The 13,515-nt window shown below is 14.5% G+C and overlaps 1 long non-coding RNA gene across 1 annotated transcript; it reads left to right on the top strand.

Moving 5' to 3' along the window:
* Nucleotides 1-2,098: 2,098 nt before the first annotated feature.
* Nucleotides 2,099-11,115, top strand: LOC135120129 (uncharacterized). Its single transcript, XR_010278519.1, has 4 exons — nucleotides 2,099-2,199; nucleotides 3,394-3,532; nucleotides 7,489-7,573; nucleotides 11,026-11,115. It is a non-coding gene; the product is annotated as an uncharacterized LOC135120129 (long non-coding RNA).
* The last annotated feature ends 2,400 nt before the right edge of the window (nucleotides 11,116-13,515 follow it).

Below are 13,515 nucleotides of genomic sequence, written 5' to 3'. Positions count from 1 at the left end.
AAGTAGAACTATTATTTTAGAAAATTTTGAAATTAATAAATAGTTAAAAGTTTTTCTAATTATAAAAGTTTAATAGATTTTATAATGAAGTAATAGTACAATATATAAAAAAGTAAAACAAAACCAAATTAATAAAAAACTTTAAAGTTTTTATTATTAGAAGGTTTAATAAAATACTAATAAAGTGGAAACCAGAATATAACCAATATATTATTTTTCTTATCAATACTACTATAAGTAGTTTTTCATGTAAAAGTTATAACGAGAAATATAAAATACAAATTTAGTAGGAATTTTTATTTATAAAAAAGTTTAACAAAAAGTTAAAAGTTTATGTAATAATAAAAGCTTTATAAAATTTATAATGAAAAAAACAGATATATATTTTTTATGAGTCAAAAAAATATTATTTTATTTTTATAATTTAAAATACTTTAAAGTAATTTACATTATAAAAGTAGGAAGTAACATTTTGACTTTGATTTCGTGAAAATTTCAAAATTATTATACCATTAAAGTTTTGTTAGTAAGAAGATTCTAATTTATATTTAATAAAATGAAAAACAAAAGTTTAAATAAAAAATTAAAATAAAAAAAAATTATTTTGAAGCATAATTAAACTTTGAAGTGGTTTGATACTTTTTAAAAGTTTTATCAAAAAATTTATAATAAAATATGAATAAAGAATATATTATAATAATACAAATTTTTTATTATATAAACTTATAAGCACTTTTTTATGGTAAATATGTATAAACTACTTATCAAAACTTTTTATTTTTGTTTTAAATATTTTGATTAATCCTTAATTTTATAGACAAAAATATATTTTATTTTATATTAAACTTTTCTTAATTTTTTTTACAAGCAATTATCAAAATTTAAGTATATTTTAGTTATTAGTTAACTTTTTTTTAGTAATTTTTATTTTCATAGACTATATTTTATATTTTTGGCAGTTTATTAACATTTATAAATTTTTTAAAATATAGTTTTTTATATTAACGTCGTCGTTTATTCTATATTATAATGATTAACAAACGTGATATTATTCAACTATTTAAGTATTTTTTATTTTATATATATTTATACTTTTTGTTTATATTTTTTATATTATTTTAGTACTTGACTTTTGTTTAATGAAAATAATGTTATTATTTTTTCAATAAGAATATTTTTTTGTATATCGACTTTTATTATGTTTTTTTTTATTTTTAAAAAGATATTTTTATCATGTAATTACTTAATTTTATTATTGTTTTAAAAACTTTCATATTTCGCAATTAATATATATATTTATATTATATTCAAGCTATTCTTATTTAATACTAATATTTCACTTTTATAAAATAAGATATAGTCATGTATAAGTTGAATATAGGATTTATTTTTTTAACTTCTCTGTGTTACTTTTCTTATGTTTTATTTTTATAAGGTATAATATGAATATATATATTTGCTTTTTTTTTTTTAATTAATTATTATACGTTTTTTATTTTTTTTTTATTTGCTATAATGACTTAAAGGTATAATACCTTTTTTTGTTATTCAATATATTAAATTTTAAAAAATAAGTAATAAAAAGTGTTATCTTATATTTTTATTTTCTTTTATTTAAAAAAAAGTTTTTTATATTTTTATTAAATATAATTTACTTTTTTTAATAAAACCAAGTTTATATAACTTATTAAAAATTTATTTACTAGTAAACAATATATTATAATATTTATTTTTTTATACATAAGAAAAGTAGTATATAATAATGATAATAATAAATAAATAAGAAAGACTCTTATACATAACTTCATATATTTTATAAAAATATTTATTATTATTACTATTATTATTATTCTTCACATATTTATCGAAACTTTTGATTAAAAATAATAATATGTAGAAATTTATATAACGGGAGTAATAAATTCTTATAATATTTTTATTATTTATATATATTATAAACGTTTTATTGATAATAATAATAATAAATATATAAATATACATAAAATAGGCACCAGTTTTTATACTAATTCATATTATTTAATACTTGTAAAGTTATTATTATCATTATCATCATCATTATTACTATTATGAAAGGCGGCTTCCCTATTAGGCGGAAGTTTTGATGAAGGCGAATTCACTACTAAACTTCTTGAAACTAAAGAAATTATTGACGCCGTCATTCAACAGTTTAGAAACCCTGTAAACTTTTACTACTATTATTTTTATTATTATTATTATATTAATATCCTTACTTTTATAAGTAATATTATATGTATTAATTATTATTATTATATTAATATCGTTTCTTTTTATAATATTATATTTATTTGTGTTTTTCTTTACTTACACGTTTTATTACTATTATAACCGATTTATTATAGTTTTTTTATTGTATTTAATATTATTATTTTAATTTCATTATTTATATTAAATTAGTTATTATAATCACTACTATTATTAATACTCTGGACTTTTTTTTATATCGATTATTATTATTTTTAAATCCTTTCAACTTTATTCATTATTGTTATACTATTACTTACATTACTTTTACTAAGTTTATTTATATTTTTGTTCTTCTTTTTATATTTACTTTTATTACTTCTAATATTTTTTTTAAAAATCTTCTTTTTATATTTATTATTATTATTACTACTATGATTTTTTAAAAAATCTTCTAAACTTTTTTTTATAATATTATTAACGTAACTTTTATTGATATATTTAATATTGTTACCACTATTATTTTTAAGAAATCCTGTTAACCTTTACATTATTATAATATCATATTTGTCTAATTATTATTACTATTATTACTGTTATTGTTACTTATATTGTTATTACTACTATTATGGATGTTTTTATTATTAAGACTTTTATTATTATTAGTAGTATATTTATAATCCGTAATTACTTTTTCCACTTATATTTTTTCTAATATACTTTCATTTATTATTTTTATTATTTATATTAATACGCAATTTACGATTAGTATTTTTACTGTCGCCTTTTATTATTATATGTTATAAATAAATTTTATAACTTTCATATATAATTATATTAAAAACTTTATTATCTTTTTTTAAGAACTTTTTATGTTATTATTTTATATTTAAATTTTTTATTTTAACTTTACTTTTGTATTTTTTTTTTACTTTATATTTTTTATAAACTATAATTTTTGTAACCGTAATGTTTTTTACTTTTATATATTTTTTTCATATTAATTTTATTTTATTATATAAACTTAATAACTAAAATAAACATTAACATTATTACTTTAATAACATATTTTTATACTTTGAAAAAATTTAAACTTTCTTACTTTTTTTAATAACAAAACTTAAATTTTTTATTTATAGTATTCTTATTTTTAACTTTTCTTTATATTAGGAAAAGACGACTTTTGTATGTGTTTGTATTGCGGAGTTTCTCTCTCTTTATGAAACGGAGCGACTCGTGCAGGAGCTCGCAAAATTTGATATCGACACTCATAATATTATAGTCAACCAACTCATTCCTCCTTCTTTTGGTTTTTTATATTTACTTATTATTCTTTTTATTATTATATATGAAAAAAAAAAATTACTTAAAACAATCTTAAAATTTATTCTTATTTTATTATCGTTTTATTTTTTTTTTTTTATAATTATTATTATTACATATATATTATAAGGTATTTTCTTTTTTTTTTACTTATAATAACAATATCTCCATATATTATTATCTTACTATTTTTTTAATTCTTGTTATTATATATATTATTAAAATAATTTCTTTTGCTTATAATAATATTTATAGTATGTTTATATAATATTATTATAATATTTTTGATTTATTATATTAATATTTATATTATTTTTAAAATATTTTCTTTGAATGATACTAGTAAGTTTTATTATATATTCGTATATTGTTATTTATTTTTTAATTCTTTTTAATTATTTGTTTATATATTTATTATTATTATTATTATTATTTTTTAAATAATTTTACTTTTACTGATAATAATTTTTATAGTATTTTCGTATATTACTATTATTTTTTATTTCCTTTTTATTATTTTTATTATTTTTTATTTTTTTTAAATATCTATTTTATTTATGTTATTATCTCTCTTTTATTATTATTTTTATATATAATATTATTATTTACAATTATTTTATAATATTATTTTCATTTCTTTTTGATTTTTTGATTTTATATGTTATTATTTATTTTTTTTCCCAATTTATTATATTTTACTTATAATAACTTTTATGGTATCTTCGCATGTTATTACCTTTTTATTATAATTTTCTTTTACATATTCCTGTATTATTATATATTATCTATTATATTTTCTTATTAATAGTTTATATTTTTATAAAAATATAAATTTTATTTGTATATCTTATTACTCTTTTATTTTTGTTAGGTTTGAGTAAATCTTTTTCATATACTTGTATTATTTTATTATATTTACTATAATAATTGTTTATATTATTTTAATAATATAATAATTTATAGTTATTCGTATATTATGATTTTTTACATATTCGTGTATCATTATATATTATTTATTATATTATCTATATAACAGTTTATATTTTTTTTAATAATAGTTATTTTAATGTATATTCCTATATATTACTACTATTATATTTCTTTATTATATTTGCTTTTAATTTTATATTATTATTAATATTTAATTATATATATTTTTTACTAATATTTTGATTTTACTGTTAATGTTAATGTTATAGATATTAACAACCTTTTTTTATTTTTAATATTTTTTTAATACTTTATTTATATGTATCTACTTTTACGTATAATCTTTTATTATTATATATTTTTACGTGCATATTTATTTATAAATAGTATTATATTAACTTTATGTATATTATTATAATAATGAATAAGTCATTATTATTTATATATATTTAATATTATTAATATATTTTATTATATATAATTATTTTTTTTTATATTTATTAAAGTTATAATGAAAATGCATTTATTTATTTATTATTAATATTTTTCTTTGAATTTTTTCTATATTATTATTTTAATGAACAAACTATTATTTATTCTTAATAAATTTTTTTTTTCTATTTATTATTATTCTTTTAAATATTGTATATTATTAAAATATTGAGAAAACCATCTTTATTTAATTTTTATTTTATATTAATGTTTTATTATTTAAAAATGTTTTCACTCATTTTTCTTTGTTTTACTATATTTTTTTAATGAGAAAACAATTGTTATTAACTTATTTATCTAATATAAATATATATTATTAGTTATGAAATTTTACTTTTTTTTTTTTTGTACATTATAGTGATGTTTGAAAAAACCATGATTTATTTATTTATTATCAAAAATATCTTTTTCATTATTTCATAAATATTTTAATAAAATTCTTATGTATAATATTATTATTATAATGAGTAAGCAATCATTATTATATAATTTGTTTATTATTAATATATTAAATTATTTATAAAGATTTTTTCTTAAATTTTTTGCAATTGTTATTATAATGAATATATTTATTATTTCTTTTGTATCGTTGTTATTTTTTATTATACATAATATTTATTATGTTATTTTCATTTTAACAAATAAAAAATATATTTATTTATATATTATATATTATATTTAATATAATTTTTATAAACAATTATTATTTGTTTATAATTTATAAAAAATTATTTTATTATTTATAGATATTTTATAAATTTTATTTTTTAGTATATTTTAATAATTTATATATTTTTTTATAATAAAAAATATTATATAATTAGTTTTTTCTTTGCAATTGTAATTAACATTATTTTATTATTTATAAATTTTTGTAGATAAAAAATATTATTTTAATTAAATTAATACTATATTATTTTATATAATCAAATATTTATATATAAAAATTCTTTTTCTTATAATAATACTTTTTTTTATGAAAATATATAATTTATTATTTATAAATTTTTACTTTTTATATAAAAAATATATATTTATATTTAACGGGTGTACTATTATTATAATACTCTTATTATTTGTAAGTATTTTTTATACAAAAATGCTTTTTTACTTTGTATAATATATTATTATCTATAAAAGTTTTATATGTAAATTTTTAATTCTTCGAAATATTATTTTTATTATTTCCCTATTTCTATTTTTTCTATACATAAAGATGTTTTCTTATTTTTATTATTAACGGACAAACAATTATGATTTATATATTAATTATTATTATAATTATAATATTTATTAATTATGCTTTCCTATTTTTATCATCTTTTAATAAAAAATGCCTCAAAACTAAAATTATATATTAATTCAGTTATTAATTCTTATTTTTAATGGTTGATAAAAAAGTTTTTTTCCTTTCATCTATTTTCATTAATTTTGATATATTTATTTTTATAATCCAATTTTGTTATATAATATTATTTGCTTTTACTTACTATTGTATAACAATTTTTCTATATCTTTTCTTTATTTATATAATATGTATTTACTTACTTTTGTATATATTTTATTCAGTAGTCATTTTATTAAAAAAAAAAAATTTTTTTTTGTATATATTATTTTTTTATATTATTTCTTTTTAAAATATTGATATTTCTATATTAACTAATAAATATTTTATATATTTTTGTGTGCATTATATTACATTTAATTGTTTATATATAATATACTATAATTTTTTTATTTAATATATTTGAGTGTTTTTAATAATTATTTTTAATTTATTGTTTCTTTTATACATTACATATTATTAATTTTTCTGTATTTATAATTTTATTTTAAAGAAATGTCCATTTTTATATTATATTAGCTTTTTATTTCATTATTTTTTACTTTTTTCTTTTATTTATATAATAATATTTTTTATCATGTTTTATTTTATTATAATAATTATGTTTAAATTTTTAATATTTATGCATATATATTATTTATTAATTTATTTATATAACCATTTATTTTCTATTATTTTTACTATAATAATTATATTAAAATAATGAACTTTAATATTTTTTTATTATTATTTAATACTTTTCTTTTTCCTATTTTTATTATAATTTTTATTTTTATATTATAGATATTTTGTTTGATAATTTTTTTTATATTTTTATTATTGTAATTTATTTTTATATTAATAATACTTTTTTTATTTATTATTATAATTTTTATATTAAAATTTTTTATTTTTTAATCTATTTATTTTATTAATATTTTTTCTATTTTTATTTTAATAATTATTTAAATATTATATTAATATATATTTCTATTTATTTATTAATTTTTTAACTTTAACATTTTTTTCTTTTTTTTACTATTATAACAATTAAAGTTATATAAATTTTATATATTTTACTTTTTTATAAATACGCATCATAGTTATTAATAACAACAATAATGACTTTTATTTATACTTTTATATAATATAAAGTTCTAAAAAGCTCTCTATTATAATTTTAACGGCATTATTAGATAACTGTGACTATTGTTCAGCGCGAATCAAAACTCAAAGAAAATATTTGCAACAAATGGACGACCTTTACGAGGACTTTAACTTGTATAATAATTTTTTTATAAAAAAGTTTTTTTTTGTTTTTATTATATAAAATAAATAATAAAGTTGTTAATATTTTTTAATATATATATTTTTTATATAGTAATCTTTTTAAACTTTTAGTTATAATAATACTATCAAATTTTGACCATTATTAATAGTTGTAATAATATTTTTCATTATTAATATATTTTTAAAATATAAATTGAAAATAATAAATTTTTATAGTCTTTTTTTTAAAATATTATTAAAAAATATAACACCTTACAACTTTTTTATAAATTTATAAATATTATAAAACTTTTTTTTATTTTTCTTCAGTTATTAATAGATAAATGTCACTTTTCACTCTTCTTATATTTCTATATTAGAATATTATTTAATTATTATTTTTAAGTTTATTAAAAGGAAAGATAAATATGATATATATATCGTATAATATCTTTTTTATAAATTTATCAAAAATACAATTATTTTTTATAGTTATTAATAAACATATTTTATAAACTTTTTATTATTTTTATTAAATATTATTATAATTTTTTTTAATATTATTATTTAATAAAAGTATATATTATAATTTTTTTAATTTAACAAAGTAATAAGAAAACAACTTTTCATCTAATTTTAATTATCTTATCATAAATATATTACTTTTTAATAGTTAATAATTATAATTTTTCTTATACATATTTACGATTATTCTAATAAAGAAAATACCTTTTTATGTACTTTATATTATTTAATACTTTTCTTTTTAATTAAAAAATATAATAGTATTAATGCAAGTAAACTTTTATAAATAATAAATAATAAACAAATATATTATTATTGTATAATAATTAAATAACTTTTTACAAAGTCACATAAATTGAGAATAAATAATAATCATTTTTTTAATGTGTAAAAAATATATTTATTATTTATTTATAAAGTAATAGATTATACTTTTAATTTACTTTTAATATTATTATAAAAAAAATATAATAATTGTTATCAATACTATAAATTAATATATTTTATTATATTTTTTGTTTACTTTATATATTAATATAATACATTTTTTTATTTTTACGACAAAATAATATATTATTTACTTTATTATTAAAAAAGTAAAAACATATAATGCATAATTATTATTTTATTAAAGAAATATAAATAATAATAATTTTTTCTATAATTGATATATTATTCTTTAACAATTTATTACTATCACCATTTATTATTAAATTTTATATAAATTATTAAACTAAAAATAGGATAGTAAAAGTTTATATAGTATTTTTTTTAAAAGTACACTTCTTTAGTATTTATCATTTTTTATTTTTATTAAAAATTATTAAAATTTTGTAATTTATTATATTTTCTTAAAGTTATGGAAGAGTACATGTAAATAATACTAAGTAAATGTGAATATTTTTTAATCAATTTTTGCAAAACTATTTAAATACATGTTTTATTAGAATTAATAAAAAATTGGTTTTTTACATTTTATTATGAATATTTATAATTTATTAGAAATTACTGAATAAAGGAAACTTTTTTATATAGGAAAAAAATAAAAATTATATGTTTTTTATTTTTTGTTATAAAACTTTTATAATATTTTTTTGTTAAATTAAGAAAAACTAAAAGATTATTATTCTCTTTCAATTTTTTTTTTTAAATTCAAAAATTATTAATAAACTTTTTTTAATTTTTTATTAAAATATAAAATTATTAATTATATATTTAATTTTTTAATATATTTGCATAATATAATTGTTTTTTAGATTTTATAAATAAACTTGCAAATAATAATTTTTTTTTGCGTCATGAAATAAAAAAACGTAAATTGTTTGTTATAATTTTTATTAATAACTTTTTGTTTCTTTTTATGCGTATCAATAAAATTATTTGAGTTGACCAAAAAAAGTACAAATACAACTTTTATAATAAAAACTTAACAATTTTATTCAGAATTTTAAAACTATTAAGTTAAAGTAAATATTTGAAGAATAAAAGAAATAATATAAACATTATTATAAAATTGAACTTTTTTAATGTTTTATATCTTTTTTTGTTCTAATACTTTTCATTTTCATTTTTACTTTTGCTGCTAATAAAAGTAAAAATTATTCCCAGTACGAAAGTTAAATGAAGAATAATTTTTTATATATATATATATTTAATACTTACATAATTTTCACTCATTTTTTTAAGTGTTTTTTTCAATTACTATTAAGTAATATTATTATCAATAATTTTTGTATAGAATTAGTTACTATTAGTTACTATTATAATTATTTTATTATTACTATTACTTTTATTAATATATTATTATTCGCATCGTTATTACTTTAATAATAATTATTTCTATATTACTATTTCCATTGTTACTATGAAATTATTAATTACAAATATAATAATTTTTTAAAGAAAAAACTTTTTTTTATTTTCCAATATAATAAAAGTAAATGAAATATGTTGGGAAAAAAATTATTATATAAAATATTTAAATATATTGGTAATTTTACTTTTCTATGTAAAAACTTTTCATTTTTGCAAAGTTTTTATTTTTTTTAGTGTTAAATAATAATATTATGATAAAACTCTATTATGTTCTATATATTATATATTTTTGATATTTTACTTTTATATGTAATAATGAAGAAATTTTTTAAATATATATATATTTACTTATTATTATATAATAATATGCAAATATGAAGGTTGAAAAACTATATATTTTCCTTTTTTATAAATATATAATCAAATATTACGTTTATACTTTTATATAATTATATATTTTCCTATAAATAAGTTTCTTTTTTTATTAATAATAGTTGTTATAATAATAAAAAAATGAGAAACTTTAAAAAAAATAAATATTAATGTTATAAATAAATTTACTATTTAAGTATTTAAACCTTTTTTTAGTTTGAAAACTTCTATAACTTAATTTTTTTTGAAATGTTCAAATATAACCATAACTTAAAAGTATAAAAGTAAAGAAAAATATTAAATAATATAGCTTTTTATAATATATTATATAATAATGTCTATTTTTGGATAGTAAATCCACGAAAATAAAGTTTTTTATTATATTATGGAATAACCATATTTTCATTAGTATGAATGCAAATTAAAATATTATTTTTAAAAAACTTTTTTATTACATTTTATATTGGTATTTAAGAAATATTATTATTAGAAAAAAAAAGTTTTTCATTATATTTTAGGAAAATAATAATTTTAATATTTTTGAGAACAACTCAAAATATTTTATTTAAAAAAATAAAATTATTTATTATATTTTTTATATTTATATATTTTTTATTCGTTTTACCTTAATATAAACAATAATATAAATTTTATTTAACGAATATAAACTTTTTTCTAATGTTCTTAATTTTCCTTTTTTTTTAGTAGTAAATAGTAATAATAATTGGTAATAATAATTATAATCATTATAGAACTAAAGTTCCTCTTCTAACTCATGAAGTGCGAGGAAGTCAATATTTGAAAGCTTTTTCAGAGAAACTTGTCAGTCCTGACAATCTTTTTACTCATTAATATTATTGTAGCGCTATATTTTTACTATAAAGTAAGCACCCTTATTATTATCAATATTATTATTACTATTATTATTATTATTATTAAATAATAAAAAAGAATATATTTTATTAGATCTTCCAGAATTTTTTATAGTTTATAATAATTTATATTTTAAGCGGAACTTTAAATAATAAACTTCTTTATATAAAAGTTTATTATTATTATTAGTCATCCAGTGAATTCTTTTTTCTAAACCTTTTGACATAACATCTATACTTGTAAGAATGTTAAGAGTCACGTGTACACCTATATACTTATTATTTATTCCTTTTTATTATATAATAACTTTTTCGGGTTATGGATGTTATGATATAAATGTTTATATTTATTATATTTTTAGATACTTTTTAAAAAATTCATTGAAGTCATTTATTATTATACATAAGAATATATATTTATATTATTATTATAATTTTTTTAGTTATCCATTACTTTACATTATTATATATTTTTATTATATTAACTTTTGTTATTTATTATTTATATATTTTTTTTTCAGACTTTTTGTAATTTTTTTTTAAACCATACATGATTTTATATTATAGTTATGTATCTATATATTACTTTACCAATTTTTAAAAAAATTTTATATTAGCTATTCATTATTTTTTATAACAATATATATTTATTTATTATTTTTATTTTTTTTATAATCAGGTTGTTTTTCGCTATTTTTTTATATAAAACTTTATTTCTTATTATATCACTTTATTATATAAAATTATTTATTAATCCTTTATTAAATAAATAACAGTTATATTTATTATTTTTTGTAGACTTTTTTAAGTTTTATTATAATATAATTATTTTTATTTTATATTCTATAATATTTTATGTAGTTATATATTTATTATGATTTCATATTTATATAAAAGTTTTTTTTAGCTTTTTATTATTTTTAAGTAATAGTATTGTGTATATTTATTTATAATTTATTATACTTTATTTTTCTTAAGCTTTTTTACATATTAAATTATTTATTTTTTTATTTATTCCTTTTAAATATTCTATATTATTTTATGTTTATATTAACTAGTTCTGTATACTTATTATCTATAATAAATTTTATTAAAAACTATTTCTCCTTTTGGAAGTTATCGAGTGTATCGTATTTTTCGGGATTATTCAAGAACAGTCTAGAACTTTAATATTTGATTTGTGGATTTGTGTTGTAAAACTGTTTATTATTATTTTGAGAAATTAAGTTCAGCTTAACTTGAAGGAAAAAGTATACTCAACACCAATAGAAAACTTAGAAAACACAATGCCACATGTTCGCTAATTAATTGTTAATATTGGAAACTATAACTCTAGTTAAAGGGCCTCATTAAATTTTACGAGGCAGTCTGAAGTTTAATTGGAGGGATAAACACTGGTATTAAAACTATTTTTAACTCGCTGATCCACTAAAGACTGCATTTTGATTTATAGCGCATTACGACCTAAAAATTATGGGAATCCTATTAGATAAACGAACCTTTCTTTATTATCCCCTCAATTTCTAACATGCACTTGTGGTTAAAAGGAGTCAATAGGTACAGAGACAGTAGGTACAACGTGCCTATAGAGGAATATTAGTACTATTGCAAGATTGTAATAAACGAGAATTTTATAAGTAGCCATTTTATTTATAAAAATAATTCTTTTAATATAAACGATCCAATATTCACGGCAATCTCTATAATTCTAATGTATCTACGGGAACGTTTAAGTACTTTCTATAAGATTTCTTACGAAAATAACAGAATGACTTCTCGGGGATGTTCGCTTTATTGCTATTTTGGTTTTGAAGTTTATTTATTTCTTTTGGGAGCCTTGTTCTTGTCAAGGAAATGAAAGTTATACTATATTTTTCCTACAAATTTCCTTTGAACCAAGCTAAGACAGCAACACCGTTTCAGCCAGGTTGGCTTCGACTCGTACCTTTATAATTTTATTAGCCGAATAATTTAGGTGTTTAAGGTAATATATTTACCACAGGCTCTATTAGTATCCGTTTACCTCTTTCATATTATTACAAATTTTAAGCTAAAGGAGTCTCTTTTACGCTGAAGCTCCATAGGGTTTGTCACCTAACTGCGGATTAACCTTCTATCTCTTTAGCAATGCTGCTTAGGTTAGAAATAGCCTGATTAGTTCTTTACTGGTAGCTTACCTTAATATTTTACAGAATGTTTCATTTTGAGCAATCTTAAGATTACCAAATTTTACAACCCTTAGAAATTCCTCCTATCACTTCCAAACCAATAACGGCTAGCTTCTTTTTATGCAAGAACCCTAAAACTAAATATAATATGTTAACTTATCAATAAGATGTTCTCAGGTTTCTCTACTTTATAAAATGTTTA

This window comes from Zophobas morio, unplaced genomic scaffold, assembly GCF_036711695.1.
Source record: "Zophobas morio isolate AGI-343-1 ecotype UQ-CSIRO unplaced genomic scaffold, CSIRO_AGI_Zmor_V1 ptg000345l, whole genome shotgun sequence".
NCBI classification, from domain to species: domain Eukaryota; kingdom Metazoa; phylum Arthropoda; class Insecta; order Coleoptera; family Tenebrionidae; genus Zophobas; species Zophobas morio.
This window is presented reverse-complemented; position numbering and strand designations above follow the sequence as displayed.